Genomic DNA, 22,706 nt, shown 5'->3' with positions numbered 1-22,706 from the left:
CTGTAAAGCCACTTTTTTTACTTGAGCAAGCTCTTCCACTGTCTGATTGATTGAAACTACCAATTATTTTACCATCTGATCTTATACTGTCAATATTTGGGACACAAGATAAATAGTAGATACTAGGAAATAAAGTTCCAGCAGTACGCTCACCATCAGAAAATCTAAAAAATAAATCTTTTTTTTTTTCACTTCTCCTTTGCTGTGATGTCTTAAATATGTAAGGTCTAAGTTATGTTCTATAGGTATATTTCTTGGGTATTGTTTCAGATTATTAGTTTCAGATTATCAGTGGCTCTTACAAAGGGAACTACACATTGTCCTTTAGCACCTAAAGGAATCCATGAATTGATTGCTTAATGAAATAAGATAGTTTGCAGTTAAGTCATTTGTTTTACTGAGTTTATATGTGGGTGCAATAGCAACATTGGGCAATTTTTTAAACAGAATAAGGGATTTGGGATCTGTACTAATGCAGAGACTACTGTAGCTTGAGCTTAGACAGCAGTAGGTAATGGCAGCTCAGTTGCGCACCCAGGGGGGGTTTCCGAGCACCCAGAAACCCCCCTCCACTAAAAAATAAAATAAAAAAATATATATATATATATTTTTTTTAGCTGCATAAGTATTATTAATGGCTGTCTAGCGTCCTCTGCAGCCTGCTGTCTTCCTGGTGGCACTTGTAAGTGCAATAAAAGTTTACTTTATTTTAATTATAGTACATATATAATATATATCCATGTGCATACATATATACATACATATAAACACACACACACACACACACACACACACACACACACACACACACACACACACACGATATATATATATATATACATGTGTATATATTTCCCAGAATTGCCCCGTCACTCCTCCAAAGCAACTGGCTGTGGTGCCCTTCCTTGTGGACCGGCAGGCCCACCAATATAGAACCAAAGAAATCAGGTGGCACTCACAGACTTGTGGCTTGTAGTGAAAACAAACTTCACTCCGTGAAGAAATTTATTGTGAAACAGGTAACGTTTCGGGGACGTATCCCCTTCCTCAGACAATTCAACAATGCAAAATACAGTGTATAAATACCATAAAATGACCCCACTTACCCCCACCGTCATGACTCCCAGCTGCGTGGACCACGGCGTGTCTCGGCGTCTCCCGGCCCGCACTTCCGGCTTCGACGTCACCGCCCGACCGGAAGTGACACGTTCAGGCTTCGCCGGTCACCATGGCAACGCGCTGGGAGCCCTGTGGATACAAACAAAACATGGCACAAGTTCATCAATATCAAAAAACTGAACATATGTGAAAAAATGACACACTTCTCAACGGCGCTCACTTGGAGCTAGAGTGTCAATAAAAGCGTGCATATACTGGTCAAACATAACACAAAAAGACATAGACATCTAAAATCCTAAATAATCGTTTAAAACCAACTTAACAAAACCAGTCTGGTGCAGATGAACCTGGTATATAGACTATGCTCACGTGTGACAAATATCACTGGGTAACACGGGACATGGATGGCTCAATTAATGGGGGAACCATGATAGCTATCAATAGGCTGTTCTCCTGAACATTACCCCACCGAGTGTAATAACTATACCAGAACCATGTGATAAGACTGTGCAAGACATTCTCACTCTAAGACATGATTAATTAGCAGGGACTGATTTTTTGTAAAGAACATTTTTCACACTTCTCTAAAAAGATGTAAACATTAGTATATAGACTCACATGAGTATTAAATGACCTAGAGGAAATTAATTAGTCCTAGGGACTCATTTAGTCCTCAGGGGGCTAAACAATCCAGGCGAAAAATCCACCTTGATTCTAGCTGTAACAATTTTTTCCCCCGGTCACCACCCCTTATGGACGCTGGAACGTGATCAATGGCACTATATCTTAAGCTTGCCAACGTGTGGTGCTGTGTGGCAAAATGCCTAGCCACAGGTTGGTCACTAGTCCCTGCTACTAGGGCTGCCCGTATGGCGGACCTATGTTGGGTAAGTCTAACCTTCAACTGGCATTCCGTTTTGCCCACATAATAGAGCCCACAGGGGCACACTATTATGTAGATCACGAATCGGGAAGTGCAGGTGAGTGGCCACCTAATTTTCAGTCGTTGGCCCGTATGGGGATGAGGAAAGGTTTCGCCCACTAAGAAAAATGAGCATGTCGTGCACCCCAGACATTTAAAACATCAGTTTTTCTTACTTAAAAAATGCTTGGGTGCACTCTTGGCGTCAAAGCCCGTGATGTCGGTCTTGACAACCAAGTCCTTCAAATTTTTCCCTCTCGCAAAGCTCGCCATGAGTCTGCTGTTTTGAAAACATTTTAAATCAGGGTCCGTGGTGACCATTTGCCACATGCCCCTGATTTGCTTAACCAGAGCGGGACTGTTGGCGTTATACTCAGTCACCCATGGAATGGTCTCCCTGGGCAGTGTTTTGTGGCGCTGCTTGGTGCGTTTCTGAAAATTATTCAGAGCTCTATCTCGTGCTTTTTTAAGTTCTGATAATGCATATCCTCTCTCACTGAATTTCATTATCATCTCCTCTAGCTGCACCTCACGTGTGGTGGGATTCGTATTGTTTCTGCAAACCCTAAGGAGTTGAGAATAGGGCAAACTGCGGATCATTGCTTTAGGGTGGGAGCTCTCTGCCCGGAGCACGGTATTGCGATCCGTGGGTTTTTCATAAAGGGCTGTCTCAACCCGCCCCTCTACCAGCTGAATCCGAACATCCAGATAGCAGATGTCAGTTTTGCTCAATGTCCAAGTCAATTTAATAGGACCATTAGTGCTGTTATGTTTCAAAATGATCGATATTAATTTTTGCATGTCATCATTCCACAGGATCAGGAGGTCGTCGATGTAGCGGAAATAAAGTAAAATTTACTTGAAATATTCACGTCTACAAAGAACAAATCCCGCTCCACCTCCCACATAAAACAATTGGCAAACGATGGGGCCACCGGGGACCCCATCGAGCAGCCCGTTAGTTGTCTGTAAAACTTCCCATTAAACAAAAATAAATTATGCGTCAATGTGAAGGTAAGCAGTTCAATAAACAGATCGATATCAGGACCCGCATAGAGGCCATTGCCCGTGATCAGCCGTCTAACCGCCTCCAACCCAGCCTCATGGGGGATACGTGTATAGAGGCTGGTCACGTCCAATGTTACCATGGTGGTTTCACTGGGGACTAGTCCCAACCCAGCTAATCTCTCTAACAACATGTTCGTATCCTTTAAATAAGAGAAAGTGGCTTGAATACATGGCTGCAGAAATGTGTCAAGAAACACAGCCACTGGCTCGCACAGAGACCCCCAGGCAGAGATGATGGGTCTCCCCGGTGGTCTCTGTGCGTCCTTGTGGATCTTAGGCAGTGTATAGAATATTGGCACCACCGGCCATTTGGTGGATAACTTGTCACAAATCACCTGTGATATTAACCCCTCGTCAACCGCTCGTTTCAATAACAAATCAAGCTTCTGTTTGAAGACCGGTGTGGGGTCATGATCAAGCTGACAATATGTCTTGCTATCACTAAGCAACCTATCACATTCTGCCACATATGAGGACGTGTCCTGAATGACTACTGAGCCGCCTTTATCGGCGGCCCTGATGATGATGTCAGTCCTCTGTTGTAGATTTTTCAATGCTTGTCGTTCATCACTGGACAAATTATGCTTCACCGCTGGTGCTCTAGTTCCCGTAGCGCCATCCATTAATCTATGAAAGGTTTTCAGGGTGGCGTTGTTGGACTGTGGGTCGAATCTGGAGCGATTTCCCAGTTTAGAGTAGAGATGAGCGCCGGAAATTTTTCGGGTTTTGTGTTTTGGTTTTGGGTTCGGTTCCGCGGCCGTGTTTTGGGTTCGACCGCGTTTTGGCAAAACCTAACCGAATTTTTTTTGTCGGATTCGGGTGAGTTTTGGATTCGGGTGTTTTTTTCCAAAAAACCTAAAAAACAGCTTAAATCATAGAATTTGGGGGTCATTTTGATCCCAAAGTATTATTAACCTCAAAAACCATCATTTCCACTCATTTTCAGTCTATTCTGAATACCTCACACCTCACAATATTATTTTTAGTCCTAAAATTTGCACCGAGGTCGCTGGATGACTAAGCTAAGCGACCCTAGTGGCCGACACAAACACCTGGCCCATCTAGGAGTGGCACTGCAGTGTCACGCAGGATGTCCCTTCCAAAAAACCCTCCCCAAACAGCACATGACGCAAAGAAAAAAAGAGGCGCAATGAGGTAGCTGTGTGAGTAAGATAAGCGACCCTAGTGGCCGACACAAACACCGGGCCCATCTAGGAGTATCACTGCAGTGTCACGCAGGATGTCCCTTCCAAAAAACCCTCCCCAAACAGCACATGACGCAAAGAAAAAAAGAGGCGCAATGAGGTAGCTGTGTGAGTAAGATAAGCGACCCTAGTGGCCGACACAAACACCGGGCCCATCTAGGAGTGGCACTGCAGTGTCACGCAGGATGGCCCTTCCAAAAAACCCTCCCCAAACAGCACATGACGCAAAGAAAAAAAGAGGCGCAATGAGGTAGCTGTGTGAGTAAGATAAGCGACCCTAGTGGCCGACACAAACACCGGGCCCATCTAGGAGTGTCACTGCAGTGTCACGCAGGATGTCCCTTCCAAAAAACCCTCCCCAAACAGCACATGACGCAAAGAAAAAAAGAGGCGCAATGAGGTAGCTGTGTGAGTAAGATAAGCGACCCTAGTGGCCGACACAAACACCGGGCCCATCTAGGAGTGTCACTGCAGTGTCACGCAGGATGGCCCTTCCAAAAAACCCTCCCCAAACAGCACATGACGCAAAGAAAAAAAGAGGCGCAATGAGGTAGCTGTGTGAGTAAGATAAGCGACCCTAGTGGCCGACACAAACACCGGGCCCATCTAGGAGTGGCACTGCAGTGTCACGCAGGATGGCCCTTCCAAAAAACCCTCCCCAAACAGCACATGCCGCAAAGAAAAAAAGAGGCGCAATGAGGTAGCTGTGTGAGTAAGATAAGCGACCCTAGTGGCCGACACAAACACCGGGCCCATCTAGGAGTGGCACTGCAGTGTCACGCAGGATGGCCCTTCCAAAAAACCCTCCCCAAACAGCACATGACGCAAAGAAAAATTAAAGAAAAAAGAGGTGCAAGATGGAATTGTCCTTGGGCCCTCCCACCCACCCTTATGTTGTATAAACAGGACATGCACACTTTAACCAACCCATCATTTCAGTGACAGGGTCTGCCACACGACTGTGACTGATATGACGGGTTGGTTTGGACCCCCACCAAAAAAGAAGCAATTAATCTCTCCTTGCACAAACTGGCTCTACAGAGGCAAGATGTCCACCTCATCATCATCCTCCGATATATCACCGTGTACATCCCCCTCCTCACAGATTATCAATTCGTCCCCACTGGAATCCACCATCTCAGCTCCCTGTGTACTTTGTGGAGGCAATTGCTGCTGGTCAATGTCTCCGCGGAGGAATTGATTATAATTCATTTTAATGAACATCATCTTCTCCACATTTTCTGGATGTAACCTCGTACGCCGATTGCTGACAAGGTGAGCGGCGGCACTAAACACTCTTTCGGAGTACACACTGGAGGGAGGGCAACTTAGGTAGAATAAAGCCAGTTTGTGCAAGGGCCTCCAAATTGCCTCTTTTTCCTGCCAGTATAAGTACGGACTGTGTGACGTGCCTACTTGGATGCGGTCACTCATATAATCCTCCACCATTCTTTCAATGTTGAGAGAATCATATGCAGTGACAGTAGACGACATGTCCGTAATCGTTGTCAGGTCCTTCAGTCCGGACCAGATGTCAGCATCAGCAGTCGCTCCAGACTGCCCTGCATCACCGCCAGCGGGTGGGCTCGGAATTCTGAGCCTTTTCCTCGCACCCCCAGTTGCGGGAGAATGTGAAGGAGGAGATGTTGACAGGTCGCATTCCGCTTGACTTGACAATTTTCTCACCAGCAGGTCTTTCAACCCCAGCAGACTTGTGTCTGCCGGAAAGAGAGATCCAAGGTAGGCTTTAAATCTAGGATCGAGCACGGTGGCCAAAATGTAGTGCTCTGATTTCAACAGATTGACCACCCGTGAATCCTTGTTAAGCGAATTAAGGGCTCCATCCACAAGTCCCACATGCCTAGCGGAATCGCTCCGTGTTAGCTCCTCCTTCAATGTCTCCAGCTTCTTCTGCAAAAGCCTGATGAGGGGAATGACCTGACTCAGGCTGGCAGTGTCTGAACTGACTTCACGTGTGGCAAGTTCAAAGGGCATCAGAACCTTGCACAACGTTGAAATCATTCTCCACTGCGCTTGAGACAGGTGCATTCCACCTCCTATATCGTGCTCAATTGTATAGGCTTGAATGGCCTTTTGCTGCTCCTCCAACCTCTGAAGCATATAGAGGGTTGAATTCCACCTCGTTACCACTTCTTGCTTCAGATGATGGCAGGGCAGGTTCAGTAGTTTTTGGTGGTGCTCCAGTCTTCTGTACGTGGTGCCTGTACGCCGAAAGTGTCCCGCAATTCTTCTGGCCACCGACAGCATCTCTTGCACGCCCCTGTCGTTTTTTAAAAAATTCTGCACCACCAAATTCAAGGTATGTGCAAAACATGGGACGTGCTGGAATTTGCCCATATTTAATGCACACACAATATTGCTGGCGTTGTCCGATGCCACAAATCCACAGGAGAGTCCAATTGGGGTAAGCCATTCCGCGATGATCTTCCTCAGTTGCCGTAAGAGGTTTTCAGCTGTGTGCGTATTCTGGAAAGCGGTGATACAAAGCGTAGCCTGCCTAGGAAAGAGTTGGCGTTTGCGAGATGCTGCTACTGGTGCCGCCGCTGCTGTTCTTGCGGCGGGAGTCCATACATCTACCCAGTGGGCTGTCACAGTCATATAGTCCTGACCCTGCCCTGCTCCACTTGTCCACATGTCCGTGGTTAAGTGGACATTGGGTACAACTGCATTTTTTAGGACACTGGTGAGTCTTTTTCTGACGTCCGTGTACATTCTCGGTATCGCCTGCCTAGAGAAGTGGAACCTAGATGGTATTTGGTAACGGGGGCACACTGCCTCAATAAATTGTCTAGTTCCCTGTGAACTAACGGCGGATACCGGACGCACGTCTAACACCAACATAGTTGTCAAGGCCTCAGTTATCCGCTTTGCAGCAGGATGACTGCTGTGATATTTCATCTTCCTCGCAAAGGACTGTTGAACAGTCAATTGCTTACTGGAAGTAGTACAAGTGGGCTTACGACTTCCCCTCTGGGATGACCATCGACTCCCAGCACCAACAACAGCAGCGCCAGCAGCAGTAGGCGTTACACGCAAGGATGCATCGGAGGAATCCCAGGCAGGAGAGGAATCATCAGAATTGCCAGTGACATGGCCAGCAGGACTATTGGCATTCCTGGGGAAGGAGGAAATTGACACTGAGGGAGTTGGTGGGGTGGTTTGCGTGAGCTTGGTTACAAGAGGAAGGGATTTACTGGTCAGTGGACTGCTTCCGCTGTCGCCCAAAGTTTTTGAACTTGTCACTGACTTATTATGAATGCACTGCAGGTGACGTATAAGGGAGGATGTTCCGAGGTGGTTAACGTCCTTACCCCTACTTATTACAGCTTGACAAAGGCAACACACGGCTTGACACCTGTTGTCCGCATTTCTGTTGAAATACTTCCACACCGAAGAGCTGATTTTTTTGGTATTTTCACCAGGCATGTCAGTGGCCATATTCCTCCCACGGACAACAGGTGTCTCCCCGGGTGCCTGACTTAAACAAACCACCTCACCATCAGAATCCTCCTGGTCAATTTCCTCCCCAGCGCCAGCAACACCCATATCCTCCTCATCCTGGTGTACTTCAACACTGACATCTTCAATCTGACTATCAGGAACTGGACTGCGGGTGCTCCTTCCAGCACTTGCAGGGGGCGTGCAAATGGTGGAAGGCGCATGCTCTTCACGTCCAGTTTTGGGAAGGTCAGGCATCGCAACCGACACAATTGGACTCTCCTTGTGGATTTGGGATTTCGAAGAACGCACAGTTCTTTGCGGTGCTACTGCTTTTGCCAGCTTGAGTCTTTTTATTTTTCTAGCGAGAGGCTGAGTGCTTCCATCCTCATGTGAAGCTGAACCACTAGCCATGAACATAGGCCAGGGCCTCAGCCGTTCCTTGCCACTCCGTGTGGTAAATGGCATATTGGCAAGTTTACGCTTCTCCTCCGACAATTTTATTTTAGGTTTTGGAGTCCTTTTTTTACTGATATTTGGTGTTTTGGATTTGACATGCTCTGTACTATGCCATTGGGCATCGGCCTTGGCAGACGACGTTGCTTGCATTTCATCGTCTCGGCCATGACTAGTGGCAGCAGCTTCAGCACGAGGTGGAAGTGGATCTTGATCTTTCCCTAATTTTGGAACCTCAACATTTTTGTTCTCCATATTTTAATAGGCACAACTAAAAGGCACCTCAGGTAAACAATGGAGATGGATGGATACTAGTATACAATTATGGATGGACTGCCGAGTGCCGACACAGAGGTAGCTACAGCCGTGGACTACCGTACTGTACTGTGTCTGCTGCTAATATAGACTGGATGATAATGAGATGTAGTATGTATAAAGAAGAAAGAAAAAAAAAACCACGGGTAGGTGGTATACAATTATGGATGGACTGCCGAGTGCCGACACAGAGGTAGCTACAGCCGTGGACTACCGTACTGTACTGTGTCTGCTGCTAATATAGACTGGATGATAATGAGATGTAGTATGTATAAAGAAGAAAGAAAAAAAAAACCACGGGTAGGTGGTATACAATTATGGATGGACTGCCGAGTGCCGACACAGAGGTAGCTACAGCCGTGGACTACCGTACTGTGTCTGCTGCTAATATAGACTGGATGATAATGAGATGTAGTATGTAATGTATAAAGAAGAAAGAAAAAAAAAACCACGGGTAGGTGGTATACAATTATGGATGTACTGCCGAGTGCCGACACAGAGGTAGCTACAGCCGTGGACTACTGTACTGTGTCTGCTGCTAATATAGACTGGATGATAATGAGATGTAGTATGTATAAAGAAGAAAGAAAAAAAAAACCACGGGTAGGTGGTATACAATTATGGATGGACTGCCGAGTGCCGACACAGAGGTAGCTACAGCCGTGGACTACCGTACTGTACTGTGTCTGCTGCTAATATAGACTGGATGATAATGAGATGTAGTATGTATAAAGAAGAAAGAAAAAAAAAACCACGGGTAGGTGGTATACAATTATGGATGGACTGCCGAGTGCCGACACAGAGGTAGCTACAGCCGTGAACTACCATACTGTGTCTGCTGCTAGTATAGACTGGATGATAAATAATGATATAAAAAATATATATATATCACTACTGCAGCCGGACAGGTATATATTATATAATGACGGACCTGCTGGACACTGTCTGTCAGCAGAATGAGTTTTTTAATTTTTATAGAATAAAAAAACACCACACAAGTCACACGACGAGTGTACTTTTTCAGGCAGACAATCACAATATACTATACTGGTGGTCAGTGTGGTCAGGTCACTGGTCACAGTGGTCAGTGGTCAGTCACACTGGCAGTGGCACTCTGGCAGCAAAAGTGTGCACTGTTTAATATGTACTCCTGGCTCCTGCTATAACCTATAACTGCTCCCCAGTCTCCCCCACAATTAAGCTGTGTGAGCACAGTCAGATATTATACATAGATGATGCAGCACACTGGGCTGAGCACAGATATGGTATGTGAGTGTGACTGAGTCACTGTGTATCGTTTTTTTCAGGCAGAGAACAAGAACAGAACGGATTATTAAATAATAATAAATTATAAAACTGCACTGGTGGTCAGGTCACTGGTCATCAGTCACTAGTATAACTCCTCCTAAGCTCCAGTAAGTAAATGAAGTGTCTCACTCTCACTCTCCTATCTATTTTAATTTCTAAACGGAGAGGACGCCAGCCACGTCCTCTCCCTATCAATCTCAATGCACGTGTGAAAATGGCCGCGACGCGCGGCTCCTTATATAGAATCCGAGTCTCGCGATAGAATCCGAGCCTCGCGAGAATCCGACAGTGTGATGATGACGTTCGGGCGCGCTCGGGTTAACCGAGCAAGGCGGGAAGATCCGAGTCGCTCGGACCCGTGTAAAAAAACATGAAGTTCGGGCGGGTTCGGATTCAGAGAAACCGAACCCGCTCATCTCTAGTTTAGAGATGCGGCTAGGTAGTGCTGGTTCAGTGTTCACCATGGGATGTTTAAAGAAGTGTTCTTTAATTTTTAGTGAGCGTGCCAATTTAAATGATTTCACCTTCCATTTAAATGGATCCATGTAATTGGTGGGAATGAAAGTGAGTCCCTTACTGAGCAGTCGTTGTTCAGAGTCCTGAAGGATATATGAGGACAGGTTAAAAATTAAGTGGCTCTGTTCTTGGGTGGTCTTCCCACTGTTCTGCCTCCTCATTTGGCCTCCCCGTCTTGTTTTGGTCTTCCCCGGGTAGAGGCCACAGCCCGGGTGTTTACCGCTAAAGGGGTCATGGTATGTCTGGCTTCGGTACCCGTGGCTCCCATTTCATCATTATCGCTTGCAAAGGTGCTCGAGAAACGGACCCGTTGTGGTCTTCTCAGGTTGCCGGCACCCCGGCCACGTCCACGGGTCTGATTACTCTGCCCAAGCCAGGTATAAACTCGGTGTTGAGCGTAGTCAGTGACGAGGAGGCAGAACAGTGGGAAGACCACCCAAGAACAGAGCCACTTAATTTTTAACCTGTCCTCATATATCCTTCAGGACTCTGAACAACGACTGCTCAATAAGGGACTCACTTTCATTCCCACCAATTACATGGATCCATTTAAATGGAAGGTGGAATCATTTAAATTGGCACGCTCACTAAAAATTAAAGAACACTTCTTTAAACATCCCATGGTGAACACTGAACCAGCACTACCTAGCCGCATCTCTAAACTGGGAAATCGCTCCAGATTCGACCCACAGTCCAACAACGCCACCCTGAAAACCTTTCATAGATTAATGGATGGCACTACGGGAACTAGAGCACCAGCGGTGAAGCATAATTTGTCCAGTGATGAACGACAAGCATTGAAAAATCTACAACAGAGGACTGACATCATCATCAGGGCCGCCGATAAAGGCGGCTCAGTAGTCATTCAGGACACGTCCTCATATGTGGCAGAATGTGATAGGTTGCTTAGTGATAGCAAGACATATTGTCAGCTTGATCATGACCCCACACCGGTCTTCAAACAGAAGCTTGATTTGTTATTGAAACGAGCGGTTGACGAGGGGTTAATATCACAGGTGATTTGTGACAAGTTATCCACCAAATGGCCGGTGGTGCCAATATTCTATACCCTGCCTAAGATCCACAAGGACGCACAGAGACCACCGGGGAGACCCATCAGCTCTGCCCGGGGGTCTCTGTGCGAGCCAGTGGCTGAGTTTCTTGACACATTTCTGCAGCCATGTATTCAAGCCACTTTCTCTTATTTAAAGGATACGAACATGTTGTTAGAGAGATTAGCTGGGTTGGGACTAGTCCCCAGTGAAACCACCATGGTAACATTGGACGTGACCAGCCTTTATACATGTATCCCCCATGAGGCTGGGTTGGAGGCGGTTAGACGGCTGATCACGGGCAATGGCCTCTATGCGGGTCCTGATATCGATCTGTTTATTGAGCTGCTTACCTTCACATTGACGCATAATTTATTTTTGTTTAATGGGAAGTTATACAGACAACTAACGGGCTGCTCGATGGGGTCCCCGGTGGCCCCATCGTTTGCCAATTGTTTTATGTGGGAGGTGGAGCGGGATTTGTTCTTTGTAGACGTGAATATTTCAAGTAAAATTTTACTTTTTTCCGCTACATCGACGACCTCCTGATCCTGTGGAATGATGACATGCAAAAATTAATATCGATCATTTTGAAACATAACAGCACTAATGGTCCTATTAAATTGACTTGGACATTGAGCAAAACTGACATCTGCTATCTGGATGTTCGGATTCAGCTGGTAGAGGGGCGGGTTGAGACAGCCCTTTATAAAAAACCCACGGATCGCAATACCGTTCTCCGGGCAGAGAGCTCCCACCCCAAAGCAATGATCCGCAGTTTGCCCTATTCTCAACTCCTTAGGGTTTGCAGAAATAATACCAATCCCACTACACGTGAGGTGCAGCTAGAGGAGATGATAATGAAATTCAGTGAGAGAGGATATGCATTATCAGAACTTAAAAAAGCACGAGATAGAGCTCTGAATAATTTTCAGAAACGCACCAAGCAGCGCCACAAAACACTGCCCAGGGAGACCATTCCATGGGTGACTGAGTATAACGCCAACAGTCCCGCTCTGGTTAAGCAAATCAGGGGCATGTGGCAAATGGTCACCACGGACCCTGATTTAAAATGTTTTCAAAACAGCAGACTCATGGCGAGCTTTGCGAGAGGGAAAAATTTGAAGGACTTGGTTGTCAAGACCGACATCACGGGCTTTGACGCCAAGAGTGCACCCAAGCATTTTTTAAGTAAGAAAAACGGATGTTTTAAATGTCTGGGGTGCACGACATGCTCATTTTTCTTAGTGGGCGAAACCTTTCCTCATCCCCATACGGGCCAACGACTGAAAATTAGGTGGCCACTCACCTGCACTTCCCGATTCGTGATCTACATAATAGTGTGCCCCTGTGGGCTCTATTATGTGGGCAAAACGGAATGCCAGTTGAAGGTTAGACTTACCCAACATAGGTCCGCCATACGGGCAGCCCTTGTAGCAGGGACTAGTGACCAACCTGTGGCTAGGCATTTTGCCACACAGCACCACACGTTGGCAAGCTTAAGATATAGTGCCATTGATCACGTTCCAGCGTCCATAAGGGGTGGTGACCGGGGGAAAAAATTGTTACAGCTAGAATCAAGGTGGATTTTTCGCCTGGATTGTTTAGCCCCCAGAGGACTAAATGAGTCCCTAGGACTAATTAATTTCCTCTAGGTCATTTAATACTCATGTGAGTCTATATACTAATGTTTACATCTTTTTAGAGAAGTGTGAAAAATGTTCTTTACAAAAAATCAGTCCCTGCTAATTAATCATGTCTTAGAGTGAGAATGTCTTGCACAGTCTTATCACATGGTTCTGGTATAGTTATTACACTCGGCGAGGTAATGTTCAGGAGAACAGCCTATTGATAGCTATCATGGTTCCCCCATTAATTGAGCCATCCATGTCCCGTGTTACCCAGTGATATTTGTCACACGTGAGCATAGTCTATATACCAGGTTCATCTGCACCAGACTGGTTTTGTTAAGTTGGTTTTAAACGATTATTTAGGATTTTAGATGTCTATGTCTTTTTGTGTTATGTTTGACCAGTATATGCACGCTTTTATTGACACTCTAGCTCCAAGTGAGCGCCGTTGAGAAGTGTGTCATTTTTTCACATATGTTCAGTTTTTTGATATTGACGAACTTGTGCCATGTTTTGTTTGTATCCACAGGGCTCCCAGCGCGTTGCCATGGTGACCGGCGAAGCCTGAACGTGTCACTTCCGGTCAGGCGGTGACGTCGAAGCCGGAAGTGCGGGCCGGGAGACGCCGAGACACGCCGTGGTCCACGCAGCTGGGAGTCGTGACGGTGGGGGTAAGTGGAGTCATTTTATGGTATTTATACACTGTATTTTGCATTGTTGAATTGTCTGAGGAAGGGGATACGTCCCCGAAACGTTACCTGTTTCACAATAAATTTCTTCATGGAGTGAAGTTTGTTTTCACTACAAGCCACAAGTCTGTGAGTGCCACCTGATTTCTTTGGTTCTACATGTGTGTATTGTAACACTGTAGGGGTGCAAGGTGCCTTTTCCTGGGGAATATGGCAGCACGCAGCAGCTGAGGAACAACACAAGTCCAGTTTCTGGTACAACTGACCCCGGCCAGTTTTATTGAAACAGAAAATAAAACAAACCCCAAAATAAAAATACCTTGCCTGTCCGGCACTAACTAAACATAAGATGTTCCTAACTGTCACTAAACAAAACACAGAGTTCTTCAGTACATACTGTATAGCTTACTTGCATCAGAAAGCGTGTCTCTCACACACAGATCCTGCAGCCTTCCCAGGCAGTCTGCCCATACTAATCAGGTTAGAAGCACTATATCACTCTTACACAGCTGAAACCCTGATTAGCCCTCTGTGAGGCCAAAGACCCGAACTGGGCCCAATGTCTAGAACTCGCCTTATCTCTCTCTCAGAGCCTTTACCCAGCTTTTACAGCAAACTGAAAAGGTTCAGACAAAACAAAAAGCATTTTTCCTAGAAGTTAACATTTTCTAAAACATGTAAGACAAGAACCTGGGACAAATATACCTGCCCTCAAACACTATCCCAGTGTTCTTGTCACATATCCCCCTCCCCTGTTTCGACCTAGGGGCCGGAACACTTGTAGCCCCCAAACAGAAGATGCGAGACAATGCATCTGCGTTGGCCAATTGTGTTCCCGGTCTATGTTCGACAGTAAACTTAAAGTCCTGCAACGCTAGAAACCATCTAGTTACACGAGCATTCTTGCCTCTATTTACATACATCCATTTTAAAGGGGCATGGTCTGTCACTAGTCTGAATTGTCTACCCAAGAGGTAATATCTCAAGGTATCTAGTGCCCACTTAATGGCCAAAGCCTCCTTTTCCACAATGGCATACCTTTTTTCATGCTCATTGAGTTTCCTACTCAAATAAATGATAGGGTGTTCGTCCCCATCTCTGGTTTGGGACAGCACAGCACCTATCCCTACCTCTGAGGCATCTGTCTGTACCACAAATTCTTTTGAAAAATCTGGTGTTATCAACACCGGTTGTGAACACAAAGCCACTTTTAACGCTTGGAACGCCTTTTCTGCATCAGGGTTCCATTTCACCACATTTGACTGCTTCCCTTTGGTAAGGTCTGACAACGGCACCGCTGTGGTCGCAAAATTAGGAATAAACCGTCTATAGTACCCAGTAATTCCCAAAAAAGCCCTTACCTGTTTTTTATTCACTGGACGAGGCCAGTTTTGAATAGCATCAACTTTATTCAATTGGGGCCTAATCAGACCTCTGCCTATGGTGAAGCCCAAGTATTTGACCTCCTCCATTGCGAGGCAGCACTTCTTTGGGTTAGCAGTTAACCCTGCCTCTCTGATTGAGTCCAGTACTGCTTGTACTTTAACCAAATGTGACCCCCAGTCTGTACTGTGAATTACCACATCATCCAAATAGGCAGCTGCATATTTTCTATGGGGCCTCAAAATTTTATCCATCGCCCGTTGAAAGGTTGCTGGAGCCCCATGCAACCCAAAGGGTAACATCTTATACTGGTACAGCCCCTCCGGAACCGAAAAGGCTGTTTTTTCTTTGGCGCTATCAGATAAAGGTATTTGCCAGTAACCTTTGGTCAGGTCCAATGTGGTGAGAAACCTGGCTGTTCCCAGCCTTTCTACAAGCTCATCCACACGGGGCATGGGGTATGCGTCAAACTTGGACACCTCATTTAACTTACGAAAGTCATTACAGAAGCGTATGCTACCGTCGGGCTTCGGGATGAGCACTATGGGACTGGACCACTCACTGTTAGACTCCTCTATGACTCCAAGTTCTAACATGGTTTTAACTTCCTTAGAAATAGCTTCTCGCTGAGCTTCAGGAATCCTATATGGCTTTAAATGAACCCTGACCCCTGGTTCTGTGACAATGTCATGTTTTATTATGGTCGTTCAGCCAGGCAGCTCTGAAAATACCTCCCTATTTTGGATGAGAAATTCTTTAACCTGATTGTTCTGATCAGCTGATAATGTCTCTGACACCTTCACTGCGGGAAGCAACCGGGGTGAAGACACCGAAGGGCAAGGCTCCGCTGACAGAGACAACCTATCTTTCCAGGGTTTGATTAAGTTAACATGGTAGATCTGTTCGGGTTTTCTCTTTCCCGGCTGGTATACTTTGTAATTAACCTCATTCACTTTTTCCCTAATCTCAAATGGACCCTGCCATTTAGCTAGGAATTTGCTTTCCACAGTGGGTACCAAAACAAGAACTCTATCTCCAGGAGCAAATTCCCGTATCTTGGCACTCCGGTTATAGACCCTCTGTTGAGCACTTTGGGCCTGTTCCATGTGCTCTCTGACAACAGGTACCACGGCTGCAATCCTATCCTGCATTTGTGTTACATGCTCAATAACGCTTCTATAAGGAGTGGGCTGTCCTTCCCACGTCTCTTTGGCAACATCCAACAGCCCTCTGGGGTGTCTACCATACAACAAATCAAATGGAGAAAACCCCGTAGAGGACTGAGGAACTTCTCTGATGGCCATTAACAAGTAGGGCAACAAACAATCCCAGTTTTTCCCATCTCTCTCAACAACCTTTTTTAACATACTTTTTAATGTTTTATTAAACCTTTCCACCAACCCGTCAGTTTGGGGATGGTAGATGGACGTCCTGAGGTGAGTGACCTTAAATAACTTGCACAATTCTTTCATGATCCTTGACATAAATGGAGTACCTTGGTCAGTCAAAATTTCTTTTGGTATTCCCACTCTACTAAATACCTGCACCAGCTCCCTAGCTATCGCCTTGGTTGTGATAGTGCGTAAAGGGACAGCCTCAGGATATCGAGTGGCATAGTCCATAATTACCAGGATATACTGATGGCCCCGAGCAGACTTTAACAAGGGCCCCACGAGATCCATGGCTATTCTGTCAAACGGGACCTCTATAATAGGCATGGGAACTAGTGGGCTCCTGAAATGGGGTCTAGGGGCATGATACTGGCATTCAGGACAGGAAGAACAATATTCAGACACTTCTTTATAAACCCCTGGCCAAAAGAACCTTTGTAAAACTCTTTCAGTGGTTTTTTCTGCCCCTAAATGTCCTGCGGTAACGTGACTATGAGCTAAATCTAGTACCGTTCTCCGATAAGGCTGGGGAACTACCAGCTGTTCCACCACATCCTCACCCCTTTTGACAATGTGGTACAAGAGCTCATTACAGATGGCCATGTGGGGATACGTAACCCTGTCACCTGGTACCACAGGTTCCCCATTAACAATCTTAACATTCTCTCTAGCCTTTATTAAGGTAGGATCCTTTAACTGTTCAGACGCAAACAGATCCTTCTTTACCTCCAGGTCAGGCACGCTTTCAGTTCTAACTACTATGTCTCTGTTCCCGGCAAGAGGGTCCTCACTGGACTCCCCATCTGTCACTTCCCCAGCCAAACTAGCAAAAGGCAAAGGGCCAGAAAGTTCCGAAGACCCACGTACATCCAAAAAATCACCGGTATTATCAACTGGCTTTTTACTTCTCACATCTGTTGATAACCGTGATTCCCACAGTTTCCAAAAATGAGGAAAATCCCTCCCTATTATGGCCTCATGCACCAAGGTAGGGACCAGTCCCACTTTAACCATTGCTGACCCACAACAAGTTTCTATATTCACCTCAGCAGTGGCATAATATTGGGTATCCCCATGTATGCAAGTTACCCCAATAGGTATTTGCTGGACCTTTAAGGGGTTCACTAACCCAGCTTTCACGAGGGTAACTAAACTTCCTGAATCTAGCAAGGCCTCTACCCGGTTACCTTCTAAGAACACATCACACATTTGTTTTTCCAGCTCAGGTGAAGGTACCACAGTACAGGCTAACCTAGCAAAGAAAGACATTCTGCGACATTCAAAGGCAGCATCACATTGCATGGGTTCTTGCGTGACTGGGCAATTGGCAATAACATGACCTGGCATACCACACCTAAAACATTTAACCACACGATTATCAACCCATTTGGGCAGCATAGACCGTTCTAGCCCCATTGGCCTGTTTCCAGGGCCAGTGTTTACAGTCTCTCCAGCCTTGCGTTCTCTTAACCGCCCAGCAACGTTTTCCCACGGAACAGTCTTACCAGTCTTTACTGAAGGGCGCTGTCGAGGATCTATGGGTTGCTGGGTGGTCATCAGTAGTTCCTCTGCTGCCAAATACCTCTCTACCATGTCCACTAATTGGTCAGCAGTACCCGGGTTTCCATGGCTCACCCACTTGCGCAGGACCAGGGGCAAAGATCTCAAGTAGCGGTCCATGACGACTCTTTCCACCATCTGGGGACCAGTTAATGTCTCTGGCTGCAGCCATTTTTTTGTTAGCTGAATAAGGTCGTGCATCTGGGAGCGCGGAGGCTTCTCCATGGCGTACAGCCAACGGTGCACCCGTTGTGCTCGTACTGACAGCGTGACTCCCAGGCGGGTCAGGATCTCAGTCTTTAGTTTATCATAGTCCCGAGCCTCAGCAGGGCTTAAATCAAAGTAAGCTTTTTGGGGCTCACCTGACAGGAAAGGTGCCAGCAGACTGGCCCACTGTGCTTTCGGCCAGTTCTCACGCTCGGCAGTCCTTTCAAACGTGGTCAGATAGGCCTCCACATCATCAGCCTCTGTCATTTTCTGCAGGAAGTGACTGGCTCGTATAGAACTAGAGCTGGTTGGAGCACTGACGGCCACATCTCCAACCCGAGCTGCAAGTCTCTGCACCACTTCTGCTAAGGCCTCTCTATCCTGACGCTGTAGTCTCCAATTTTCCTCCATTTCCACCTGCTGCTGTCGGTTGGCCTCCTGCTGAGCCGCTGTAGCTTGCAGCAAGGCTTTAAGCAGATCCTCCATGTCAACAGATTTTTCAGGCGGCTTTGCAGCTGCTTTCACCCAGGACATATATCAAACCCTCAGGGGTGAGTCTCAGTAACTTCACACTGGGCTGTATCTGCATAAACCACCGTTTTCTGCAGGCCTCACAAAGCTGCTGCTTTCACTTATGCGCAGAACGGCCTGCTCGCATTCTCCACCAAGTTGTAACACTGTAGGGGTGCAAGGTGCCTTTTCCTGGGGAATATGGCAGCACGCAGCAGCTGAGGAACAACACAAGTCCAGTTTCTGGTACAACTGACCCCGGCCAGTTTTATTGAAACAGAAAATAAAACAAACCCCAAAATAAAAATACCTTGCCTGTCCGGCACTAACTAAACATAAGATGTTCCTAACTGTCACTAAACAAAACACAGAGTTCTTCAGTACATACTGTATAGCTTACTTGCATCAGAAAGCGTGTCTCTCACACACAGATCCTGCAGCCTTCCCAGGCAGTCTGCCCATACTAATCAGGTTAGAAGCACTATATCACTCTTACACAGCTGAAACCCTGATTAGCCCTCTGTGAGGCCAAAGACCCGAACTGGGCCCAATGTCTAGAACTCGCCTTATCTCTCTCTCAGAGCCTTTACCCAGCTTTTACAGCAAACTGAAAAGGTTCAGACAAAACAAAAAGCATTTTTCCTAGAAGTTAACATTTTCTAAAACATGTAAGACAAGAACCTGGGACAAATATACCTGCCCTCAAACACTATCCCAGTGTTCTTGTCACAGTATATATATATATATATATATGTGTGTACTGTATGTGTGTGTACATATATATATATATATATATGCATGTTTAATATGCTATGTATATGTGTATGTGTGTGTGTATGTATACATATATATATATATATGTGTGTGTGTAGATATATGTATATATATATATATATATATATATATATACACACACACACAGCCACACTAGTTTTACGGACCCAGCATATACTGGGTCACCTCAGTCCCCACCCCCTGTGATTGGCTCCGCCCATTTCTGGAAACCCCCCCATGCAAATCCTGCGTTTGTCTCTGCAGCTGTACTGGTGGTGACTGGATAGTACTGACTTGTTTGATATGTGTCTGTAGGCACTGCATAATCGGAGCCTGATCATGCTCTTACTTCTTGACTCTGGCAAGATTCTCCAGCAATTCTCGTGGTGAGGGACTACCAGTGGAATCCAAGTATTCTGTCACAAAGTCACATATAGATAGTGGATGCCAATCCCATAGTCTGGTATTGGCAGGGACCATGAACAGAGATACAGAGTCTAACCCTCGTAAGAAGGTTTGGAATTAGCTGCATCCAGCGTGCATGTCATGGCCCTCTGTCTGGGTTCCCAGGTATGGTGGCTGGCATGCACAGTAGTGGACACTGGAGTATGATGAAAGGCCACAAAGACACTGGAATGGCAGATTGCAGCAAAGCCGGAATGGATCACAGAAGACAGATACCAGGAATGGAGCATGAACCATAATGGAGCATGCCATACAGGAATCAGTAACTGCGCAGGAAACAGGAACATAGTTTTAATGGAGATCACAAGTCGCACAAGGCTGACACTGGAGTATGGTTTGGGAGCCTATACTCTGGCACAGGAGTGATCCCAGGGACTTCCTTATAAAGACAGAGTTCAAATTTGGGTGCCAATGTGGCATCACACCTGGCTCTTTAAATATAGTACGGAGCAATGCACGCATGGGAGTTGTAGCCACATACTAACATTGAAGAAAGGAGACTCACTGTAGTAGGCACCATGATCTCCCATCCACTGCTGGACCCTTTAAGTGCATCCTTAGTATCACAAATTACTGATTGGGCTCTGCCTCCCAATACAAAAGCCACGGGTTGGCTTGGAAAGTGCGTTGATTTATGATATGTCACCCGTTATAAAGTACACACCCAGGGCACATTTAGATTCCCTTATGATGAGGGGTAACATGTTATTTAAGTCCAAATGTCATAAATTACTGACCAAAACCCTATCCATGGTCACACGCTCTCATTTATTCCCCAATTTACCTGTTTCTGTCTGGTGCCATCAAGTGATTTTGAGTATTGCAGATTTAATGAGTACTAAAACACTCATTCCCTTCTCTCAACTACAATCCCAAATCAACCAGCAACCAGGAATTTGTTTTATGTATTTATTTACACATCTGGCACAGGGTGGCTGTCTCTTTCACTGTGAGTGGCTCTTTTGAGCTGATTCCACCAGATCTTTTAGCTAAAATAATTTGGGGTAATTCTAAGGGGCGTATTGGATTCTGGTTTACCCATTGTGGGTCATTCCGAGTTGATCGTAGCTGTGCTAAATTTAGCACAGCTACGATCACTGACACAGACATGTGGAGGGACGCCCAGCACAGGGCTAGTCCACCCCGCATGTCAGTCCACCCCCCCCCCCCCGCACAAATACAAATGCATCGCACAGCGGCTATACTTTTGTTCTTGAAGAGTAACTCCCGGCCAGCGCAGCCCCTGCGGTTGGCCGGGAGTTACTCGTTGCTGCCCCGGGTCGCAGCGGCTGCATGTGACGTCACGCAGCCACTGCGGCCTGCATGGTCCGGCCACGCCTGGATTGGCCAGACCGCGCCCCAAAAACGGCGGGTCAACGCCGCTGTGTCACCCCCTCTCGCCCAGTGAACGCCTCTGCCTGTCAATCAGGCAGAGGCGATCGCTAGGTAACGACGAACTTTGGCCACCTGGCATGTGCCGGCGCACTGCAGCGCCGGCGCATACGCAGTTCCGATCGTGCGATCGGGTCGTAATGACCCCCTTTGTCTGGTGATGGTCCAGTCATTAAGTCTGAGGCCCAAGCTCATTAAAAATTTGATATTCAGGAGTCGTTTTTGCCACAGAAATTAGGAAATGGAAATCTATTTACCTACAACGTTGTCCAAATGTTGCAACTATTTACAGTTACAGTATAAGGTTCTCCATGGTTTATACCTCACACATAATGGGGCCTGCTCAGAATAATACTGCTGGTGGACCTGAGTAACTGCGGGAGATGTATTTCAATGTTTTTTATGATGTCCTCTTCTCCAGTCCTTGTGGCACAATGTGTCTGTTTTTGTCATCCAAGGTTTTGAAGGTCAGCTTGCAACCTTCCCCCTCCTTGGCTCAACTCCATATATACAAACATAGAATTTGATGGCAGATAAGAAATACTGGGGGTGATTCCGAGTTGTTCGCTCGCTGGCTGCTTTTAGCAGTATTGCACACACTAGGCCGCCGCCTACTGGGAGTGTATTTTAGCTTATCAGAACTGCTCAAAAATCTTTTCATGCAGTTTCTGAGTAGCTACAAACCTACTCCTAGATTGCGATCACCTCAGTCAGTTTAGTTCCTGGTTTGACGTCACAAACACGCCCTGCGTCCGGCCAGCCACTCCCCCGTTTCTCCAGACACTCCTGCGTTATCTTCTGACACGACTGCGTTTTTTTTAGCACACTCCCAGAAAACGCTCAGTTACCACCCAGAAATACCCACTTAATGTCAAACACTCACCGATCAGCCGAGCGACTGAAAAGAGATTCGCTCGACCTTGTGTAAAACTACATAGTTTTGTGTGAAAGTACTTCGCGTGTGCGCACTGCGGCCCATACGCATGCGCAGAACAGCTGATTTTTAGCCTGATCGCTGCGCTGCGAAAAACGGCAGCTAGCGATCAGCTCGGAATCACCCCCTTAATCCGCTGCTGTAATGACTTAATCCCCTGCTGTATTGTTTTCTCTGTATTGTATTGCAGCTGAGAACAATAGATGAAAGGCTTATGCTAATAAGCCTTGGTGCACCATGGCACAGCAGAGAAGGCTAGATGAGTGAGGCTCCATCTGTACAAGGCCCAATTTGCCTTGGAAATGGTAGACGCCCCATATTCTACGTCTGCTTCCTCCCCACTAATGCAA

The sequence above is a fragment of the Pseudophryne corroboree genome, chromosome 4 (genome assembly GCF_028390025.1).
Source record: "Pseudophryne corroboree isolate aPseCor3 chromosome 4, aPseCor3.hap2, whole genome shotgun sequence".
Taxonomy (NCBI): Eukaryota; Metazoa; Chordata; class Amphibia; order Anura; family Myobatrachidae; genus Pseudophryne; species Pseudophryne corroboree.
This window is presented reverse-complemented; position numbering follows the sequence as displayed.